Below are 25,410 nucleotides of genomic sequence, written 5' to 3'. Positions count from 1 at the left end.
TAGTATAGAGCATCTAAATACTTACTAAAATTCATTACTGTGGTATTAGAAGGGAAAATAGCATTCCCCAATTAGAAAAATCCAAGGGGATGTACAGCCTCATTTTAGTATGAAGTCTGCTTAGAAGGCATATATTCTCATGTTAGAGATGGAGGCTTTCAGTACTTCTGACAACCAGATGTCATTACGTTATATGTCATCCTCGTAAAACAAACTTGTGATTAAAATGTGTCTCAAAATGTTTGTTTCCTATAATGAAGAAACATGCTCGTTATCCTCATGGACTTTACACTGCTCATTACAATTCAAAAACTGATATACTGTTTCATATCAGTTTGTAAGTTTTACTAATGTGAGTCAGTTCTTAAGACTGAACCTATTTTCCTTGTGCAGTCACAGTAAGCTGAGAATCAGACTATAAACAGTGATAATTATCTTTATGTCAAGATAAGCTGTTAAGCAAACTTCTGCCAGGCAAAAACATTTAAATTTACAGTCTACTTCAGATCATATTCTTTACACAATGGACAAATCAAAAGGAAGTGTAGGGGAGGCAAACTTTTTTCTCTAACCTCTTAGGTTCTTTGGCTATTCTAATTAAATTGACATAGGACAGATGAACAGGAGAAAAACAAATTTAATTACATACGTTTGGGAGTCCCAAAGATATGAGACCCAAGGGTAAGTTGTGTAGTTGAGGCGTATATGCGATTCAGAGCTAATGAGTGGGGTATAGGCCTACGGTTTCAAAGGAAAGGAAGGTAATTCACAGGACAATAAGAAGAGCAGGTGTTTGATAATTAGATATTTGCCGTGCCATGCAGGTAGGTCATTCAGATGAAAGTTATCTTTGGTAGTAGCTCTTTCTCTGAGCAGGACCCACATATAAATTATTTTAGGTAGTTAAGGGGGATGTAAAAAGCTCTTCATCAGTCTTTTGGGCATTGATTGTCTTCAGCTTAAAATAATCCACATGCTACAAAGTGGCATATTTTGGGAGGTTTGTTTTGAAACCCCTTCAGAAGCATTAGGCAGAGGATACATTATGGCAGTCAAAACCACTCATTTCAAAAGCTGTATTCCTTCAGAAAGTTAACACATCAAATCATGCAAACAAATGTGCACACTCATTCGTCATCCCTGCATGACAGACAGAGCTGTTCATTATGGAAGTATTTTTTTAATTTAAAATGAAAATAGAAGATTATCTGACCTTTATTATAGATTTTTTTTCTAGAATAGTAGTAGGAATTTCAAGTTGATTGAGTGACAAAGCATAAATTTTATGTTCACAATGGCTTCCCTCATCACCAAGTCCCACTAGACAATGCAAAGCATCTCAGATTCTGCACAGACAGTACACTTGCATGACTGATGAGGAGCCCCAAGTTTAGGAAATTTCAGTCTTTCAACTGTGGCTGCTGAAAAATGTGTCCAACCTTTTCTCCAGAGAAGGACATTTTCTTTTTTATTCTGGAGAGGAACGGAATATCTGTTCTTTGTCCTGGAGAGAAATAACCTTTCTATCCTTCAAGGCTGTTTGCAATATGAACTTTCTTAAACATATATAATGAAATAAATGTTCAGTAATATCAATGAATCTCTTCAGAAGACATTCAGGATGATAAGAGGCTTACTGAGATTTGTCTCTCAACCTACAGGCAGTGCTCACTGACCTTCACTATAGTGTAGGTATGCAACTCAATAGGAAAAATAAAAATAAGGGAGATTCTATAGAGAAACTTCATGCATAATAATATTTTTGCCTTGGTGATTCTTTTTTAAAAATTTTCTTTCTTTATTTTAAATTTTCATATAATTTGGCAAGGATATCTGTTTTCTTCCTGTGAGAATATTTGGAAACAGAAATTTCATGTTCATATACTTTATTTTTTCCCAATCTTTTTGAGAAATAATTGACATATATTATCATATAAACTTAAGGCATACAGTATGATGGTTTGATTTACATATACTGTAAAATGATTACCACTATAGGTTCAGCAAATATCCATCTTCTCATATAGCTACAATTTTTTTAAAAAAGAAAAGAATACAGGAAAAAAAAATATCCTTATCTTAGGATTTACCCACTTAAATTTTCTATATATCATACAGCAATTTATGTAGGTGTATATCATTCAACTTCTGTTGTATGAAGTAGGGTCTCATTGGATACCGAATATGCTGGTGCTTTGATATTGGACTTTCCAGCTTCCAAAACCATGAGAAATAAACGACTGCTTTTTATAAACCTCCCAGCATTTTATCTATAGATTGTATTTTTAACTCCCTGGTTTGTGTGTGTGTATGTGTTTGTGTGTTTTCATACTCGCTATCAGTATATTTTCCTTTGTTACCCAGCACTTTGCTTGTCTGATTTTGAACTGTAGAAATTTCTAAAAATCAAAGGAAAATATTTTCTGAGTTCTTACACTTTCAAATCAGTTTTTCTCTAGGATTTATACTTGAAGGGCAGTTTACTTTTATAAAAATACTTGATTTGGGGGCTTCCCTGGTGGCACAGTTGTTGAGAGTCCGCCTGCCAATGCAGGGGACATGGGTTCGTGCCCCGGTCCAGGAGGATCCCACATGCCACGGAGCAGATAGGCCCATGAGCCATGGCCGCTGAGCCTGCGCATCCAGGGCCTGTGCTCTGCAACGGGAGAGACCACATCAGTGAGAGGCCCGCGTACCGCAAAAACAAACAAACAAACAACAAAAAAAAAAAACTTGATTTACGCTTTCTCTCCTTGAATATATTTTATGGCAAATGTGACTGGAGAAATATGAGACTTTATTTATTTCAGTAAAGTTGTCATAAATAATAATTTCAAATACGTTTTTTCTCCCATTTTGTTGCCGTATTTTCTCCATTTGGGACTCTGTGATGTTGGATCACTTTTGTCTTTCTCTACTATGTGTTATCTGGTCTTTAATATTTCTATTTTAAAATAAATTACTTTATATTTTAGTAATAAACTAAATATTTCAGTAATCTAAATCAATTTCTACTTTTTTCTTAAGTTCTGATAGCTCATGTTTTATTTTTTCCAGTAGATTTATTATGTCTACTTTGAATTCTTGAATTTCTGTTCCTTTCACAGAGGTAATTTTATACATACACATGCATGTAATTCATATATTGTATACCTACTGAAAGGTACATTTATACACATATGCATATGTATATGTGTATCCATGTACATATATATATATATATTTATATACATGTATATACAGTATGTGCACACATTTACAAATATATAAAATTAGCACATTAATGCTAAATATATGTATCTATATATGTACTGTGTGTATATATGTACATATATATTTAGTGCTTTAGTTTACATCCACGTAAATTTGCATGTGTATAGCTTATATACCTGAAATGTGTGTATTTGTATACAAACACCCACACACACATGCTCATTTCAGGTTTGAATTTTGTTTTTTCAGGTTTGAATGTTTAATGACTCTTTCATTTCATCTGATACTTGATAGGAATATTTTGTGAGTTTACATTGTCCTTTTTCTTAGAGAATCTTTGGGTCATCACAGTTCAAGTTCCTTTAGAATTATTCATTGGTGATTGATTCAAAATTTGCCAGACCAGCAAAATTGGGAAGATTCCTTAGGAGTGAGGAGGAGTCATGGTAACCTTCCAGTCATCACAATCTAAAAACTCCCTTGTTCCAAGTTGTATTAAGACTGTTCCCTATAAACCTAGCCTGTTTGTGAGATTCACTGTGTAGGTCTTTCTCTGCTTTTTGGAACCAAACTGAATGAGATCTTTCAAGTTGGCCTCTGTGTCACTTGGACATGTTCCCATCCTTTTGTCTTTTGTTCACTTCCTTGTTTTCTGCCACTATAAATGCTACTGGTCCATCTTGTATTTTGCCTTCCCCAACCCTAGGGATCTTTTTTCCCTTTATTGGAAATTGAGATCTGGTCTCTGGGTTTGCCTGTTGAGTATAGTTTATGAAATGGGGACAGATGCTATGATTCTTATCACTTCAACTTGTTCTAGAAACCCCAGTCTTCACAGATAGGGATTAAAAATATTCTATTTTGGAAATTATATTAGGTGCATTTGTCTGATTGTGCTGCCATACAAGATAAGCATATGCCATAGACTGGGTAGCTAAAGCCACAGAAATTTTTTTTCTCATAATGCTAGAGGCTTGAAGTCAAAGATCAAGGTGCCACTAGGATTAGTATCTAATAGGATGTGTCTTCTTGGCTTGAAAATGTTCACCTTCTCCCTCTGTCCTCACATGACTTTTCCTTTGTGTGTGCACAGAGAGAGAAAGCTCTCTGGTGTCTCTTCCTCTTTATATAAGGTTATCAGTCCTATCAGATTAGGTCTCCACCATTATTACCTCATTTAACCTTAATTATTTCCTTGTAAGCCCTATCTCCAAATACAATCACATTGAAGATTAGGGCATCCACAGATGAATTTGGGGGGGGAGGACAATTCAGCCCATAACCTTAGTCAAAAGCTTAAGGATTGAAGTGCAGTACCTTTTTCTGTGCCTTGCAAAAGACTATTTACATAGAAATTGATAGCCTGGGAACTTGACTGCTTCAGCAATGGAAAAACAATAACAAATAAAAATAAAAATAGGCGATGCAATTTTGTTTTGTTTGTTTTGTGTGAGGCTTTTTATAAATCAGGCATTACTTAGCATACAGTAAAAATCTCGTTTTAAAATTTTGTATTTTTTGAGGAAACTTCCCTCTGATATGCCAGTACTACTCAGAAATCTGAATATATGAGTGGAAAATCAAACATTATCTACCACTGGAATTCCTGATATTATTTTGATATAAATTATCAGCCCAACTGTTTCCAATAATTATGAAAGAATCAAGTGACATCTGTTTCCTTATGCAATTTGTATTGTACTCTGTGTGCTCTTCAAAATACCAATAGAAGTGTTTCTCTTTCCTTCCTAAGTAGATAAGAAAGGCATTAAATTGAATATAAAATATGACCAATTTTCCTCTTACTCTACTTTTTTCCACTAGATTTTTCAGTTAATTCAAAACAAACAAATAGATGTTTTATTAATAATTTTATCAATGCTTTTGTAAAATCTGATAGAAAATTGGCAGCAAATCAAAGGAAATGAACAAATAATGAAACAAGCAGATGCAAATCACAATAAAAGCCATCAACATTGATTCTATTTTTGCATGATGGTCCTTGGTGGCTTGTCTGTAGTTTCTGATGATTGGTGCCTCAGGAAAACAACTTAGAGAAATCAGTGTTCTATTTATGATCTGTATCTTTTCAGTGGCTATAAGTGATAATAACTCTACATACATTACAAAGGTGTAAATTCTTATATTTTATTTAACTATTTCAAATTTAGTACTGTGTGAAAGTTACTACAATAAACTTATTGTATTAGAAAAATATAAACACTTGAAATCTGTATCATATTTTAAGAAATAGTGAATCATATATGTCAGATTAGTATTTACTGTTGCAATGTTATATATAGTATAATATGGGTGCATAATAACAAATAGTCTTATTTTTATTACTTACTATTAATTAATATATTCTGTTTTACTTACTTTATTGTTGGAGACATTTAAATGTTCTTATCTATCAGCATTTGAAATTGGCTATGAAGGTACACAATTACTAATTTCTCTTTCTTTCTTCTTTTTCATTAAAGTGGCCCTTGTTGTATTATGATGATTCTAAGACATGTAGTCACCAGAAGAAACATACAAGATAAATTAACTATTGATGTTCATAGCTGTATAGTATGATATTTAATGGGCTAAAACAAATAATATAGTCTCCGCTGATGAAAATTGTTTATCTTCTCACCTTATAGCAAAAACAAATAATTTTAATGCTGATTACCTGATATTGTATGTTTTACTTTTTTATCTTCAAAAAAACAAGTAGTCAAGGACTATAAAACATTGTTGATGGAGCAAGGTTTTCCTTAAAGAAATCAATTTTCTCTGATTTAAACAAATATTGATGCCCCTTAGGAATATGGCAATGGTCATTCTTGTAATTTATGAATGAGAGAAAAATGGATATTTTTATTCAGCAACTGATTCTCTTTCTTACTATAATGCAAAATTCAAAAAATACATTTAAGGACACAGAATGGTTTTATTGAAGTCTTGGAATTGACAATATCTTAGTCCATTTGGGCTGCTCTAACTACTGTGGTCTGTGTTGCTGATAAACAACAGAAATATATTTCTTACAGTTCTAGAGGCAGGGAAGTCCAAGATCTAGGTGCAGACAGACCCAGTGTTTGGTGATGGAACTCTTCCTGGTTCATAGATGGCCATTTTTTGATATGTCTTCACGTGGCAGAAAAGACAAGGGAGCTCTCTAAGGTCTCTTTTATACGGTAATTTACCTCATTCACAAGGGCTCCACCTTTATGACCTAAAGACCTCATAAGCCCCCAACTCCAAATACCATTATGTTGGGATTTCCACATATGCATTTTAGGAGGACACAAATATTCATTCTATAGTAAAAAAAAAAGTGAATATAAATAAAATGTTGTGTAATTCCATCTCCCATTATCCTTTATTTAGTAGTTTAAGACTTATTTCTAAAAAGAATCTGTTGTCCATTTCTTTTATATCCCTCAGAAGTATACTTCGGAAAATTCTCTATAAGTAATTAATTGAATTTGCCAGGTTAACAGCATGGAATACTTGAAAACAATCCTCATCTATCTTGTACATTTTGTTCTATATTGAAAGTCATTAAAGTCATTTTAGTGGTTGACAATGGCCAGAAACTATCAAACTCTTAGAGGAAAACATAGGCAGAACACTCTATGACATAAATCACAGCAAGATCCTTTTGGACCCACCTCCTAGAGAAATGGAAATAAAAACAAAGATAAACAAATGGGACCTAATGAAACTTCAAAGCTTTTGCACAGCAAAGGAAACCATGAACAAGACCAAAAGACAACCCTCAGAATGGGAGAAAATATTTGCAAATGAAGCAACTGACAAAGGATTAATCTCCAAAATTTATAAACAGCTCATGCAGCTCAATAGCAAAAAAACAAACAACCCAATCCAAAAATGTGCAGAAGACTTAAATAGGCATTTCTCCAAAGAAGATATACAGACTGCCAACAAACACATGAAAGAATGCTCAACATCATTAATCATTAGAGAAATGCAAATCAAAACTACAATGAGATATCATCTCACACCAGCCAGAATGGCCATCATCAAGAAATCTAGAAACAATAAATGCTGGAGAGGGTGTGGAGAAAAGGGAACACTCTTGCACTGCTGGTGGGAATGTGAGTTGGTAGAGCCACTATGGAGAACAGTATGGAGGTTCCTTAAAAAACTACAAATAGAACTACCATATGACCCAGCAATCCCACTACTAGGCATATACCCTGAGAAAACCATAATTCAAAAAGAGACATGTACCAAAATGTTCATTGCAGCTCTATTCACAATAGCCCGGAGCTGGAAACAACCTAAGTGTCCATCATCGGATGAATGGATAAAGAAGATGTGGCACATATATACAATGGAATATTACTCAGCCATAAAAAGAAACGAAACTGAGCTATTTGTAATGAGGTGGATAGACCTAGAGTCTGTCATACAGAGTGAAGTAAGTCAGAAAGAGAAAGACAAATACCGTATGCTAACACATATATACGGAATTAAAAAAAAAATTGTCATGAAGAACCTAAGGGTAAAACGGGAATAAAGACACAGACCTACTTGAGAATGGACTTGAGGATATGGGGAGGGGGAAGGGTAAGCTGTGACAAAGAGAAAGAGAGGCATGGACATATATATACTACCAAACGTAAGGGAGATAGATAGTGGGAAGCAGCCGCAGAGCACAGGGAGATGAGCTCGGTGCTTTGTGACCGCCTGGAGGGGTGGGATGGGGAGGGTGGGAGGGAGGGAGATGCATGAGGGAAGGGATGTGGGAACAGATGTATATGTATGACTGATTCACTTTGTTATAAAGCAGAAACTAATAAAAAAAAGTGAGTTAGAAGGCAAGAGTGATTAGAGGGACGACATGTTTCAAGGCAAATGTCTATGGAATATCTCCAAGGCATAGAGATTGATGAAGAAATTAAAGGGCATATATCTATGGCTGTTGTAATATCTTGCCTATTTATTTCCCTTCACGTGGAATTCAAATTAATTTCAAAGACCAGCTCAGTTCAGATCGGTTCAGAGTCTTTTCTTTATACTACTTGGGAAATTTATTTTATGACTTCTAAGACATTGTACTAAGCATTGTGGGAGTTTGAACAAATACAGGACACATTATCTATCCTCAGATTTTGGAAGCTTCCAAACTAGTTTGGTATATTATATATCATATATTACACAAGACATTATAAGTTGAGTGTATAATCAATAAATGCATTGGGTGTTTATAGTTGGTCAGGCTTTATCTTAAATACTTCATGTCTACGAATACACTGAAAAATCCCTACATAAAGGAAAAAAATTAGCAAACCATAAAGCCGGGATACAAACTACATTAACTGAGTCTGATTTCTGAAACTCAATGCTTGTATTTAAAATACACTTAAAAAGGCATTACGGTGAAAATATTTAAGACATAGGTATTTGGTATTGATTACTAGCATTATGCATGGAAAAGTGGATAGAAAATCAAACTAAAAAGATATATCAAAACATTTTACAGTTATTAAAGCCACGGTAAGGAATTTTTATTTGAATCTGTAATGAGTAACAAAAAACCTTTTGGGAGAACAAAAATAAATGATGGCTTACTAGTACAGCTTTGGTATTTACTCATTTAGTCAATTATTTACACATTTTCTCATAAACAAATTATGTCCTGGATTCCTGTCACATGTCAGGCATTAGTGTGGGCTATAAAATAAAAGCAAACTAATAAAACACACCAGAATTTATGGACTACTGAATACAAGTAATTCTGGGAAACATTTGGGCTTCTGGCAGAGGGAATGAGAAAACTAGCACGAATAAAACAGGAAGAAACAGCCACAAGTAATTTTGTAAACTTTGTTTAACATTGATACTAAAATCAGTCAAAGAGTGTGTGAGTAAATAAAATTACAGATCACTATCATTTAAGATCAGTGATGCAAAATGTCTATCTCACACGGCTGAAAATGAGGATAAGTTACGGCCAGATTGGGAATTTTAGGAATATAATGTTAACACAACATCACAAAATTATTTTAAACTCATGACTTAAAAAGCATAAAATAAATTATTTCAACTCAGTAATAGAAGGTAAGTCCCTAAACCTTATATAAGGCATATACAAAAACCAACAGTAAAAATACTGAATGGTAAAATATAGAATCCATTGCTGTTATGATCAGACAAAAGACAAAGATGGATGCTCTAACCACTTCTATTCAGAATTCTTCTCCAGTAATTTTGTATTGTTGCAGTAATACGAGAAAACATTCTCTAAATTTCAAATTTAGACAATTAAATAAAATGTGATTTAGGGACATAATGTGAACTCTAACGAAATAAGATAGTGTGATTAACACAGTGTGATAGCTCTCCTAGGAAAAAGGGAAGAGGGAGTGATGAGGATCCAATCAGTAACCAAGACAGGGTGTTTTAGAGACATGGCATCTTTCTGTTTCTTAACTTGGATGCTGAATACACTAACATTCATTTTATTGTTGGTGTTTAAACTGCACATAGAAATTATCTATATATTTGTATGAGTAATATATTCTGTAAGGAAATTCTACACTGGAGCAAGACGCCAAAATCCATGAGTTTAAGGTCACATAATGCCCAGTTCAGGACTTCCTTCCAGTGAATCATAAAGCTTACTGTTATTTCAGACATTCTTCTCTCATGCATTGTAGTAGTTCATTCAAAGACAAAGCCTTTTTAAATGATCAATCTTTCAATATAGTTAAGCACATCCCCTTTTCCATTATTCTATCCTGGACAGGGTAGGTCTGATAGTAAGATTTGGACCAACTCATTGTAGGTTAGAATGATGGAACATTGTCTAGATCACTATGAATTCAGATTTATTCATCTCATTATGGATAAATCTTTCAGAAGATGGTAATAATGCTTTCAGAAACAATAATTTTGGTTTAAACTCGAGTATGTAGTGTAGAAAAAGAGTAATGATAAAGTCAAGAAATGTGTAAATTGTCCCAACACTCTACTTGAAAATTAAATGTATACTAAAATACAGTAAAATCTAAAAATATCTGAATTGTATTTTACCACATTTTACACTGAGAATACTGTTGATTAACTAAGGATTTAATCTTTAACCATTGTCTAAAACCAATCATCTACACTGCATGTTTATGTAAGTTAACATGATGTTAAAAGAACTTAAGTAAAAATAATGTTCATTTCAAAAGGATTCTCAAATTAAGCAGCACGTTCTTATATTCAAATTCATTTCCACCCAATAGTTCCCAGAGATTGAAATACAAAAACATATATGAATATATATATATATATATATATATATATATATATATATATATATATATATATATATATATATATATTACATTTGTGAAGACACACTGCCCTCTTTTGAACAAAATTTGTTAAATTTCAGGAGAAAATGTTTCCTTACAAAGCAAAATCAGAACACACAGAATGAAAGAGGGAGAGGATGCTAAACAAACCAGATTACCTTTACCTTTTAAAAAAGGGTTAAAGAATGATTACTGTATTAGATTTTAATTTCAAAAATCAAAATTTCTTTTGTAGATGTGTATTTGTTTGCTAACTTGCATAGCTGCATTTGAACATAACTTGATGTTTTGATAATTTTTATGCATATGAAAACCCTTGTCTTAAATATATCCAATAATTACAGTGCTTAATTTTAACAATTCTGATATTCTCTGCAAAACCTCTGTAGTTTATCTGAAGTTGTTTATGACCATATCACTATTTGCTGTTATTCACCTTTAAGAATTTTTTGTCCTTGACAAATGTGTACCCATAGTTTAGCAACAAGCCCACTGCAATAAACCTGTCAGTGCGAGGTACACTGTGTGTATATAAGTTTACGAGATGGCCTCTGTAGTAGATGGCTACTACAAATTTATTTCTTGAATGTTACAATTATATTAACTTTTTCTCTTAGTTTGTAAACTTTGGACATTCTAAGTTGAAAGACTAAATATAGATTATAAAATGAATGTGGAAATTTCATAATAATTGCCAGGGTTCCTTTTTTAATAGAAAGACAGTGATAACATGACAAAGGCTAAGGCCTCATTTTCCATGAACTATTGATGTTATAGAAATTTTAATCACTGATTCTTGAGTGAAAGTAGATGAGTGCAGAATGGGATAACACTGTAATAAATGTATTGCAATGATTATCTTAAATAGGGATAATGCTCAATGAACTTAACTTTAAAGATATTTTTATTATTCACATTCATTAAGCTCAATTCATCTTCTGTTATCCAAAAGTACACTCCTTTACAAAGAGTGGACCAAAATATTTTCTTCTGTACTTGGCATTTTGCCCTCCTTCAAGCTGGAGAGTCAGATAAGCACATCCTCTGTTACGGTCAAATGTGAATGATTTAGTAATGATTTAATGCAGTAGCTACTAATTTAAATGTTTCATTGGTAATAAGAATGGAAACATGATTGAATGTACAGTGAATTATCATTACTTCTATTGAAAAGTAATAGGTACCTTTAGTTCCTGGACAGGGTGGCAAAGAGAAACACCAATAAGCTGGTAATTTCAACAAGTACCTGGATGATAGAAAGAGGAGTAAATGAATGAAGCTAACCAAGAAAGTAGTAACCTAATATAATTAGAGAGAAGCAGAGGAGGCAATGTGAATGCAGGGGCTCTGTGTTCAGAGTTCAAATATACCAATAGGAATGGGGTGTTAATCGTGTTCCCACTCTCAAGAACAGAATAAACTTTACTCAGTACATATTCCACTACAATTTACCCATAACTCTAGAAAAAATAAGACAAAACAAAATTTAAAGAATCTAACAACAACAACAAACCTAATGTCCATAATTTAAGGCATGGCCTACCTAAAGACAAAGAAAATAGTCTCTCCTGATAGACTAGAGTGTATCCAAACTTATATTAGACCCTCACAAAATGATAATCGGAAAAATTTCTAGGAGTCTTAGACCATTCAGGCGGCTGAACAAGATGTCATAAACTAATGGTTTATAAACAGAAATATTTTTCTCAGAGTTTGGAGGCTGGAATTCCAAGATCAGAGTGCCTCTATGATCAGGTTCTTTGTCTGGTGATGGCCTGCTACCTGGTTCACAGATGACCATCATTTCACCATAACCTCACAATGAGGAAGGGAAAAAGGAGCTTTATCATTGCTCTTGTATATGGGTACAATCCCACTCATCAGGGCTTCACCCTCATGACCTAATCACCTCCAAAGTTTCCACCTCCAAATACCATGATCTTGGGGGTGAGGTTATAAAATAAATATTTGCGGGAGACACGAATATTCTGTCCATAGCACTAGGTTTAACTGGATATTGTAGACATGAATGCCAATTTTTTTTCTGAGATTCCAAAACCTCTTCAGTTAACTGGCTAAGTTTATATTAAAATACTTTGCTTTGGGAGCATAAAAATAAACAATCCTTTTAGAACCTGATATCCTAGATATCCCTTTCTCATGTACAAAAACCTTCTGTACATGAGAAACCTGGAATCCTTGGAATTTTAACTCAATTTCAAGGGAAACATAAAAATGCCCTATTTATTATAACTTCATCCTTGACCAGGTTGCAAAGGCCTATCTCCACTTTATTTTAGGGCAATAGCTACAAAAATTATTGATGCTCTTACTGAACGGGTTTTAGGCTCCACACCTGACCTCATGGTTTTTCACACAGTATATACACTACTAACGAGAGAAGCACCACACTTTTAAGCCAGTAGGTTAACCTTTTATCAGAATCCATTGAGCTCTCTGTAGCATCATTATTTCCCATTGTTACATCCTGAATCTCACCACTTTCTGGGCCTTATCAGAAAAATAGGATATTCATTATTTTCTTAGGCATTTAGGGAAGTTGATCTCACTCAGATTTATTAAAGATTCCCATTAAGAGCACTGACCTAATAATATTTGTTAATACCTCATGCTTCAATATTGAAACTAGAGGTTAATAAAAATCTTGTGCTATAGCTAACAAAAATTATCCTCTATTATGCAGTCCTATATCTGAGATAAAATCAGTCCATATGGCAGAAAAAATTGTACAAACTAGGACTTGCCAACTAATCATCAGCCATTAATACACATATATACAAATAGTAGACAGGCTTTTTGAGTAGTACATGGCCCCGTTATACTTTAGAAAACAAAAGGGAGTTTCTCATTTCTGCTGGAAACCTCATCAGAAATAGACAAATTAAAGAACTTTCAAATGTACTACTGCATCCTAGAGAGAGAGCTATTATAAAAGTTAAGGCCAGGGCTTCCCTGGTGTCACAGTGGTTGAGAGTCCGGCTGTCGATGCAGGGGACACGGGTTCGTGGCCTGGTCTGGGAAGATCCCACATGCCGTGGAGCGGCTGGGCCCATGAGCCATGGCCACTGAGCCTGCGTGTCCAGAGCCTGTGCTCTGCAACAGGAGAGGCTACAACAGTGAGAGGCATGCGTACTGCAAAAAAAAAAAAAAAAAAAAAAAAAAAAAATGTTGAGGCCAATGTGGAAAAGAAAAAAGAAAGAAAAAAAGATATGGAAGGCAAAGAAAAATCTCTAAGAGGATATTATACAAAAAGCATAACCATAATCAAGATAAGGTCATAACTAAATACTTAAAGGATAAATGTCTCTAGTGATTCAGGATATTATAAAATAACACCGTGTAGCTGCTGATTTTGAAAAGAACAGATGGAAAAAAAATCTGGTTGCACCATTCACTCATATCATCTCTAATGCTCCCAAGATTTCTGCTTGTTGGCACCAAATGATTTCAAACAGATATGAGCTAAATTTCTCCACAAAAGTATATATTATGGTACAGGCAAATTAGTTACTGTTTTAAATCAACAAAATGTGAAAACATTGAAAGGACAACTCATATTACTTTTGAGTTATGGGAGATGTGCCAACCACATAATTCTGAAAAAAACTTTAAAGGTGGCACATAGCCAGAAACCAAAGCCTTACTGACCATTTGAACATCTCCAGATGCAATTCATCAAGCTTCTTCCATCTATGGTACATAAATGTTTTAAGTACTTACATCTATTTTCAATGTGGGTTAAAAGATTTACTTTTTACAAAGCTACTGCTTTTATAGTTGCTAAAAACCTGCATGATTTTGTGTCTGCATCCCTGGAGCATACCAATTTTTATATCAAGCATGTGAAACACACTTTAAGGGAACCATTATAAAAGAACTCTATATGGAGATACCCTTATGAAGATGTAAAACCTGAACTACACTTACCACTCAGAATCTTCTGGAAAGGTTGAAAGGAGTGATATCTGTGTATAAAAATTAATAAGAGGGCTTCCCTGGTGGCGCAGTGGTTGATAGCCCACCTGCCGATGCAGGGGATGCGGGTCCGTGCCCCGGTCCAGGAGGATCCCACATGCCACGGAGCGGCTGGGCCCGTGAGCCATGGCCACTGAGCCTGTGCATCCGGAGCCTGTGCTCTTCAACAGGAGAAGCCGCAGCAGTGAAAGGCCCGCGTACCTCAAAAAAAAAAAAAAAAATTGACAAGATTTCAGAAACTTCTGAATTCCCTTGTCCAAAGATATAACCCTTCCTTATATCCATATAGTCTACTCCTTCAGGTACACTCAATTATCCCTTTTGAACTGATAACTGGAAGGCACATGATTTAGTGATTTATCTCTGATACCAGAATCTGCCGTACTGGACATAGACATGGCAAAATATTGCCAGGGACTCACAAACTGTATCCAAATCTCATCAACAAGTTAAAGTTGTCTTCCTGCAACATCTTACAAAACAGGTGTTTTCAGGATATTTAACTATGGGATTTTATTTATTGGGAAATAAATAAAAGAAAAAATAGCTTTTGAACATCATTGGAAGGAATCTCATTAGGTACTGTTAAGGAAACACACACACACACACACACACGCACACACACACACACATATATATATATATATATATATATATATATATATATATGACAGTGACACTCCTGAAAGTCAATACTTGGGTTCATATTTCATAACTAAAGATACTGTTTTGAATTCCACACATATGGAAGGCTACTCTAAGACAGGAACTCAAACCAAAGATTCTCAGAGATCCCCTAGAAACAGCCAATTTCAGAACTATGCAGGTAAACCAAGACCATTGGAACAAACCAATGATGTTAGCAGATAGCTTCCCTCCAAGACTTTGACCTAAGAATCCTGTCTAATTCTGTTGTATTATTTTCTTTACCTGCTTTCCTATGATAATTTTTCTCATTTTCTATAGACCCCTGGTTGTTATCAACTCACAATTATCTTTTGTTCCTGTTTTCTTTCCTATTTATTATAATTGTTAGGTCAGAAGATACCCAAATTCCATTCTTAGTTTATCTCAAATCCTCAGTCTTAACTGACCGGTAGGTATGCCATCTATTACCAGGCCTCTATCATAAAACCCTCTGGGAAATTTTGGCTTCATTAAATGTGAAATATGGAATTTTAAACTGTGGCATTTTTACTTGCACCTATATAGACAGATGACCTTAAAATTTCAACCTGTCAATTTAATAAGTGGCCTTATCACCACACCTCTCTTAAAAAGAATGAAGTATTAAAATTTATAGATCATAGTGTAGATAATTTAAATTTTTACTTCAACCCAACAAACTTTGTAAGAAAATGAATCAATTTCTTTGTAAGAAAAATAACCTATTGAAAGAGATTAAAAGAGACCCAAATATGTAACCCAAGTTAGTGTTTCCAGTTAATAATAACCATAGTCATACTAAGTGTTTCTCTTTATCACAGTTTCTCTTTTCTAAAAGTAAAGCAAAAGTATTACTGGTAAATTTGTAGAACTCATCATAACCTTGAAGGATGTTTATACATAATTTCCAAGCCACATCAACATGCCGTGGTCTCTTGATAATTATCAAATGGAAGAGTATTCCTATCTTTATGAATTCATTTGATCATCAAGCTAGTAATAACTGTATAAAGGATACCAATCAATGTTTTTCCTTCTTTGTTGCCCCCCTTCCGTTTTATTGGCAAAGATTATTACTTGCTTTCTGCAAAATGAAAAACAAAACAAAGCAATGCATTGCATTAAAGACAGAGGAGCATACCTTGAACACTTAGTGCATTACCAAGATTTCTGATGACTGATAGAAGCAAAGACCAGAGTAACTCTATCAACACACACACACACACACACACACACACACACACACACACAGGCACTTGCTTCATGTTACCAACCCCAAGCATTTCTGTTGGTGTGAGGTGATATAACTTGCTTCTGTCTGTCACTGGGAAAAAATGATCACTTCCAACTACCATCATTTGTCCTGTGACCAGAGCTATATATCATGGTGCTGTCTAAAAAAGAAGGATCTATTTTGCATATGAATATAAAATTGTACAAATTTTCAATTTAATAAATAATATAAAGATACAGGTAGAATTCAGGAACTTTCATATGCAGAATTTTCTTGATCTAAAATGAAAAGCAAATAATGCCAAGTTTTATACCATTTTAATAAGTATTTCTACCCAAATATAAAATGGAAAGATCAAATACTGAAACATAGGAATATGATCTTTATATTCAGTTAGGGAAAATGCAGTTGTCTTTGACAGTTTATCTACAAAAACTTATAATAATCACATTTTCAAGAGGCTAGGTATAATTTTCTGTGGTATTAGCATAATTTATTAGTCACAGTTTATAAGCTATTAGAAATTTGACATGGAGGATGTACTAAAAGCATTTTGAAATAGCTGAAACAAAAATATGTCCACTTAGGTTTTTATTTTTGAAATAAGACAACAGGTTTCTTGTGAGAATGAAAAACAGTTGTGTGTTACACCTTACAGTAGGAAAATATACATATTACGAATTTAAGTAGGAAAGTAATAGTATCTTTCCAGTACTACTCTTAACTTACAATGTCTCAAAAAGTTATTGCTTAGTCACGTTAATATTAGTTTTCTCACACATACATGTACACACACACGCGCACACACACACACAAGAACCCTGATTGTTTTATCAGTTGTTTATTGATTTTGCTCTTATATAAATACTGGAGAATACCGGGTTATAAAATTTTGGAAAATCGCATGCTCAGTTTGATTGGAGGATGTTGTAGCATAGCCTTTCTTTCTAATAATCCTTAAAAATATTTGTAACTACAACCTCCTGTGCCAAGCTTGGGAACATTATACTCATTTTACTATTTAAAGCTTACTTGAATAAAACGTAAAAAATATAGCTTTGTCCAGGTGATGAGTAGTATGTTTGTTCAAATACTAATAAAATAAAATTTCAAACCACACATATGTCATTCATCCCATCTAATAAATTCATTATTATACTTGTTCTACTTAATTAAAAACTAACCTTTCTTATAATTTCAATTCCCCTAATTATTTTCTAAATAATATAGATTTGTCTTTTTCTAAATGAACCCTCCTATTTTAAACAGTGCTCTTTTCTTTATTCTCAAAAAGTTAAGTCTATTGGAAAATATCAACATTTCTGTCATAATATGCTCCATTGCTCTTTGTGACGTATTTTAAGTTTTCTGTTTATGAGTTTAGCTGAGAGAGTTTTGAAAAGATTGCAAGCTATACCTTTCACTTTTATTTTGGGGGAGCTTGTAGACTGTAATTTCTAAAGTACAAGTAAGGAATTTATTGTTGTTGTTTATTAGTGTAATTTTTATGATATCAGAAAAATTGTTCATCATAAAACATGGACCCTTAGAATTCTACCAAAAGCTCAATCCTCACTTTAGGAAAATATTGATATTTTTACATCAATAAAAATGATTTTTTAATTACTTTAAGAGTCTAAATCATAAAGCACATTTAATTTTTGGTGGTGTGAATCTTTAAAGCATCAGATTTAGTCTAATATTTAACTATAATGAACTTTTATAATGTGTACTAAATATTGGCTTCAATAGTATAATTTTTAAAATATTCTTGAAAAAACATTATTTTATTAATATTCTAATTTTTAAATCTCATATTAACTCTAATGAGTCTGGATATCATGGTCTAATAAATGCTATAGGTAAATGTATTGTTATCACCTAAAATCATAAGTGATGACAAATTGAAACATAGTTTCCTAAGTTATTTATTAAAATCAGATTTTAGAAAATGTGAATATTTCAAGTTCTTAAAATAAATCTCACACTTGGGATTAGCAGCTATGATTCTGCTAGCCTATATTAAATAAATGCATTGTATGATAAGTAAAACTGCAATTCTTTGTTTGAATACTAGAGCTAATATTTGCACAAAAATCATTTCATATAATAGCAATATTGAAAGAAAAATTTGAATTAATTTTGGACTTACAGTATTGATTAATTTATAAGAATTTATGTGTTGATGGGATGCCATTAACTTAATTTAGCTACATGTTTTACTTTGCCTTTGCTCTCTGTAGTCTGTGTACTCTGCTTTAGAATCATTTCTATTAACTTTTTTTTCCTTGAAAAAGAAGCTTAAAAATATGTGAGAATATTTAAGCAAAGAGCATGATATGTATGTTTTTATATGAAGCTAATAGTGTAGTAATGTAATTTATCTCATACTTATTTTGATATATCAGTCATCTAGAATTTCCTATACAAATATTTCTTAGGTTTCCAAGATGGTGATAATGTTTTATGCTTTTTGAATCATAATATGACAATCAGTATTTGAAAACTATAATTGTACAAATCTAAAATGCAAATTAGAATATCAGAGTGACAATGTTCAAGTCCTAGAAATTTAGTTGATGTTAGGTCTTCTGGAATCATTATTTCAGAAAGTCTGAAATATAACTTATGAAAATATTTTTTTACTAGATAAAGCATCATATTCCTTTTTACTTACACAGTTATCATTTATATTTTCAAGAAGCTCTTTAATCTATGAAAGTTGGCTTGCTCATCTACAAGCTTGCAGTGGGTATTCAATAAAATAACGCATGCAAACCTCTTAGTGTGATGACTGACCCACAAAGATGATTTAGTACATATTAACTATTATTAAAATTACTCTACTCATTTGTAATTTAAAAATGCACTAAGGCCTGCCTGACTATAACACAGCCAATTCTGCCTTCATTTTCCTTTCACAGTCCTGCCTATACTTCTTTTGAAACATTCTCAAAATGACATTATTTTGAGAGATTTTGAACTCTGTTATATTCATCGTTTCACTTCTGAAATTGTCAGGCTTTTTTTTTTTTTCTCCTCTGAGTTAACAGTTAATGAAGATTCCCAGCAGAGTGTTAAGGTATCAATTACACTGGAATTTCTGAGCTGCAGAGTTGAGATGAAAAGCAAATTCTATCTTAATCAAAGCCCCTTCAAGAAAATGTAAGCAAAAGAAAATTCAGTAGCTACCCTGGCTGGTTATCTGTAATGAAAATAATGCTGCTCTTATAGCCTTGATGACACCTATTCTCAAGTAATCATGTTTAGGGGAAAATATCCATTCTTAGTTTCACACTTCTGTTCTGTTATTGATATATTATCTACATTACATTTTGGATAAGAAGAGATCAATAAGATTATTCTTTTTGTTTTCATTTGTCTAATCACTAAACTAAATATGGCCATTGTATATAATTTGGTAGTCATTGAAGGGTGCAATAAAGCAGTAAAAAGGGATTGCATATGACATGCTATTTAATAATATACCTATTCCAGCTAAAATAAAGTCATCTCAAATTGTATGTTCAGATTCTGCTTGTATCTAAATATTTTACATAATACTCACTGGAAGGTTGCAGATGCACAAGTCAACTTCCATCAATTAAATAGCTTTCCAAAGATATGATGAGAAAAATACTAAAGCAGTGAATTGATTTTAAGACTTTGATTTATATAATGTGAAAATTATTTTCCAAATGGAGAATAATAATAACGACAATGATGATGATGATGATAAGCCTGCTATGTAAATGACCTCAAAAGTATAATTTGCATTTCCCAGATATTTCATTCTCAGAGTAAACATTGGATAAGATTTAGCATATTGACCACTCATTGTCTTAATAATATATGTAGCTACAGTTCAAACTGAAGTAATTTAATTTGCAAAAGGATTGGAGCAATCTTATTCCTTACAGGATGAAAGTCACAGACCCTGGCATAAACTACTTGGATTTCTCCAGACTGGCAAGCAGTCTGAAACGAGGTATGCCACGTAGTTGTATTGGCACTTTAAATACATTGATACAACATTAAAAATTTCTGTTTGTTTAAATTCAAAAAGTGTTTTATGACACTGAAAGAAATTCTAAGTTCCAAATGTTAAAACATGTGATATTTGTATTGAATCTATATCTGAATAAATAGTTTGTGTAACACTTCTAAAAGCTTGTCATAAAAGGTGTAAAGTAATGAAACAAAGATGGGGTGCATCAGATGTAATGTGGGCAGTTCCAAGTTTTACAAGTTAAACATTTTAAATATTATACAAGTTAAACAATTAAATATATTAATTCACTAAAAATGAAATAGGTTCTGTAAATTCTCTAAGAATGAGATAGCTGGTCAGGGACAGAGCTTGGGCTAGAACTCATCTTTCCTGCTTCTTTATTCAGCTCTTTCTTCAAAACAGTCAAGTCATTTATATTTTCAGTTGGTCTTTGAAAAATAGTACATTATGCTGCATATAGGCAACATTTAGTATTCATCTGTAAGTTCACATAAAAATATACTTTAGGATTATATTAGTGAAATTTTCTGAAAATTGAAGATAGAGAATGGGTGTTGAGATATCATCATTATCTATTTGTAAAAGTGTGTTCATACAGAGTATTTATTTTCTAAGATACGGGCATGGTTAACAACAATGAAACAAACAAGCTGATTGAAAAATGGACAAAGAACTTGAGATATTTCTCCAGACAAGATATCCAAATAGCCATTAATCACATGAAAAAATGCCCATCATCACTAGTCATTAAGGAAATACAAACCAAAACTATAATAAGATACCACTTCACACCTATTAGGATGACTATTATTAAATAACCAAAGCCAAAAACAAAACAAACAAAAATAGAAACAAAAACATAAACAAAAAATCCAGAAAATACCCAGGGCTGGCAAAGATTTGAAGAAGATGGAACCTTCTGTGCATTGCTGGTGAGAATGCAAAATGGTGCAGTCATTTTTGAAAAGAGTATGGTGACTTCTCAAAAAATTTAAAAATAACATTGTCATATGATGCAGTATTTTAACTTCTGGGAATATACCCAGCAGAACTGGAGCAGTGACTTGAAAAGATATTAATACACACATGTTCAAATCAGCATTATTCACAATAGCCAACAGGTGGAAACTACCCAAGTGTGCATCGATGGATAAAATTTGGTATATACATACAATGCAGTATTGCTCAGCCTTAAAAAGAAGGAAAATTCTGACACATGTTACAACATGGATGATTTCTGAAGACATTATACTAAGTGAAATAAGCCAGTCAGAAAAGGACAAATACTGTATGACTCTACTTACATGATGTTGCTAGTATAGTCAAATTTATAGAGACAAATTGGTGGTGGCCAGGGACTGAGAGGAGGGGAAAAAGAGGATTTAATGTTTAATGGGTTCAGAGTTTCAGTTGGGGAAGATGAAAAAATTCTGGAGATGGATGGTGGCAATGGTTTCCCAATAATGTGAATGTACTTAATGTCTTAGGACTGTATATTTTAAAAAGATTAAAATGGTAAGTTTTATGTATTTTACTACATGACTCACATGACTTTATAATTTCACCCCCCCCAAGAAAGAAACCACATATTTTTGGCTTTATCCTAATAATCAGCATAAACTATTTAGCAGACAAATGTTTTGATTTTTTGGTGAAGAAAAACTATACAAATGTATATAATGAGAATGACTGTTCTATAAAGTACCAAAAAGAGTCCATGTGAAGTGTCCTGATTGTCATTTCCAGCAAAGGATTTAAATGAGCATCAGCATCTTTGTGAAGCAAAGCAATTAAGATCTATGCTGTTTTGTCTTTGTCTCAATATGTGATTAAAGCTAGATTTATTTTCTTTCAGCTGGTCACATTTCTGAGTCAAATGAAAGTTTTTATCTAAGTGATTCTTCAACTTAAAGTGGTCCCACTCAAAAATATGTTGTCTCAGGAATGCAAATTGAACATTACCTTAAACAGAATCACTATCTTGAAAACAATCAGAATGTATATTGAAATCTGAATGACCAGCTCTTCTTACAAGTAAGCTCATTTCTGTGTCCTGTAAAAATGCTTGCCTTATCTGTGAAAAAGATATCTCTTCTCACTGGTTAGCTCTGGAATCTGCCTAATATTTTGCTTTGTTGATATTTCCATTAATGAAATACCTCCATGATTATGAGCATAATATCTAATATCGACTATATTTTAAGTTTTCTAATTTTAGCTTTAATAAAGCAATATCATGACTTATCTTTTAATATTTGCATCAAAATAAGAGAAACTACGTCAAGGAATGATTTTTCAAAACAAAAGATGGCATTAGCATTAATGAGACATGATGGAAAAAAGAGTGGGCTGGAAGTTGAGAGCTCTGCTTTCTCTTTGCCATAAATCACCTTTGTGGTCCTGAACAAATCTGCCAATATCTCCGAATGGCAATTAAATTTGTTAAATGAGCAGAGTGGATTTGAATAAGAAGGTGTAAATTTGACAGCGATCCCTACTTCTTTGGCACTTACCATAACATTTTTTACATATAAGAACTTGATGAGGATCTTTAAAGTCTCTCAGCCATACTACATAATTAGGCAAAGATATGCAGTTGAAAATGACAAACCTGAACCATTCTCTCATAGTTCAAGGGCTTATATACATTTTCTACATCAAATTTTCTGGGCAGAATACTGTGTTGGAACATTTGGGGAGATATAATTTCTAGGCACTTGAAGGCCCTGGATAAATTTGCATAATAGGCTAAAAGCTCTGCTGGCAGAATCAAGGAGATGGTCCCAACATTGTCGGGGACACTTTGCAGGTCAGTATTAATATTCCCTGGGATATAATCAGAGATGGAAAATGGACTAAGGAAATTGTCCTAATGTCATACTCAAGTTAAATATTACCTGAGACCCAAGCTTGGAATTACTGTTGTAACAAACAAACAAATAAATAAAGCCAGACAGAATGAAAGAGAATAAGGTCAAAAGGAGTGTGTTGTATTTTCCACAAAGAATTTATTCCCCTGAAACAGTTTCCCTTGATTGCTCTCTCACTGAGGAAGGAGTGAGCTTGTTCCTTATAGGGTGTGAGGGTAGGGTGTGTCCAGGGATTGGCTGGAAGGGTGGCTTAGGTGGTATGCCCATCCCTTTGGTGGTGTTGTGGGCATGTGCACTACCTTGCTTTAGCTCCCGGTTCTTCAGAAGTGGTAGCTGGGCTTTTTGATATTTTTTGTATCTTGTTGTCCATAATTTGCCCCAACTATGCATACACACAGTTATTTTTAGTGCCTATAGTTTCTTTGTATTTTGTTGCTTGAGGAAACATTTGTCCAGGTGCAAGCACTGCAGCAAAGGGTCACAGTTCCCAAGTCCTAGCCTTTCTCAATTAGAAATTTGAATTTTAGCTTTTTTGTTTCAGGTAAGTTATGATGAAGTTGTTTCAAGTGCCCTGCTCAGAGAACAACTGAAATAAATACAATAATCATGAGACAACGATATAGACATTTCCCATAAGAAGAATAGTGACTGTGGGTTCCTGAAAGTAACTGTGTCATAGCTCTTCTGAAATGGACTTGCTGTGCAGGTTTCCTTCCATCAACATTTTTCATTCTATCCACCCTTGTTGAGGGAAATCACTGGAAGGATGTGATTCCTTCTGTTCATAGAAGCTCACAGTATCCTCTATGATTCTGATCATAAATACATAATTTTAAAATGTTTTGCCCATTATTTTCATTCAAGTTTACTGGAAACTAGCAATATAAAAAATCTGAAAATTTCTTTTAAACTATTTAACTTTAAAATACAGTAACCAACCATAAGTTATCAGACTCCTGAAGGAATTTTTAATCTTTTTAAACTGACCATAAATGTCACCTGGAAATATCATTCTAACTTTTAAACAATAAACGAATGGATATTTTTGCTCTTATAACTTTGTTTCCAAGCAAATATGTAGGACAAAACACCTAGTGTCCTCAAACTTCTCCTGGCTACTTTTGGTATCAGTTCCCACTGTTTTATAAAGGGATGTCAATTTTTTTTTCACTCTTTGTCCAATTTAACAAGTCATGTAGATGACTGGACTGTAGATTTCAGCTAACAGTCAAATTACTGAAAATGATATAACTCATTCGGTCTAAGATGCTTATGATTAATATGTGATTACTGGGTCACCTCTTAAATGAGAAATTGCAATAATAAAGGAGAAAATATTTATCCTAAATAAATTCTAATCATATTATTTCAGGTACCAGTAATGTGCTTGCAAATGAAGATATCTGGGCTGTTTAGATCTGGTAATTGTGTGTGTGTGTGTGTATGTGTGTATGTAGCTTTGCCCAATATAATATGTTTCTATTCTAATTATAATTAAATATAATTTTCATTGTATTCACTATGAAGATATATTTTCAACAGGACATTTTTAACTAAAATATTTCTAGAATATTTCAGCTGAAAAAACTCACAAGGATAAATCACTTGAATTCTAAAAAGAACATACAGCCTTAAGGAATAGACAATGATGATAATAAAGGTGACTACTCCTTGGTTCCTTCAAAATCTTATATATATATATACACACACCATCTATAATATATTATGTACATATATTGTGCATAATTATAAATATAATACACATTATGTAAGGATTATATATGTATTATGCAATACATAATAAAATAATATGTGTATGTGCATAATTATACATACATATATATTATGCATACATATATGTGTTTTTGACCACAGTGTATCTCTAGAAGCTATTTTATTAATTTAAGTATTGTAGGCTATTAAAATCAGTCTTGAAGATAAGGTGATGAATAATTGCCCAAATATATCATAAAGGTTAAAAAGAAAAAAAGAAAGGCTAATGTAAACCCTTTAGGAGATATATTTCATACACTTCTAATGGCAGAAGTGGTATTAAATGTCAAAGAGTGACTGATTTTTTGAAACTTTTGTCATTTT

The sequence above is a fragment of the Mesoplodon densirostris genome, chromosome 5, assembly GCF_025265405.1.
Source record: "Mesoplodon densirostris isolate mMesDen1 chromosome 5, mMesDen1 primary haplotype, whole genome shotgun sequence".
NCBI lineage: Eukaryota > Metazoa > Chordata > Mammalia > Artiodactyla > Ziphiidae > Mesoplodon > Mesoplodon densirostris.
This window is presented reverse-complemented; position numbering follows the sequence as displayed.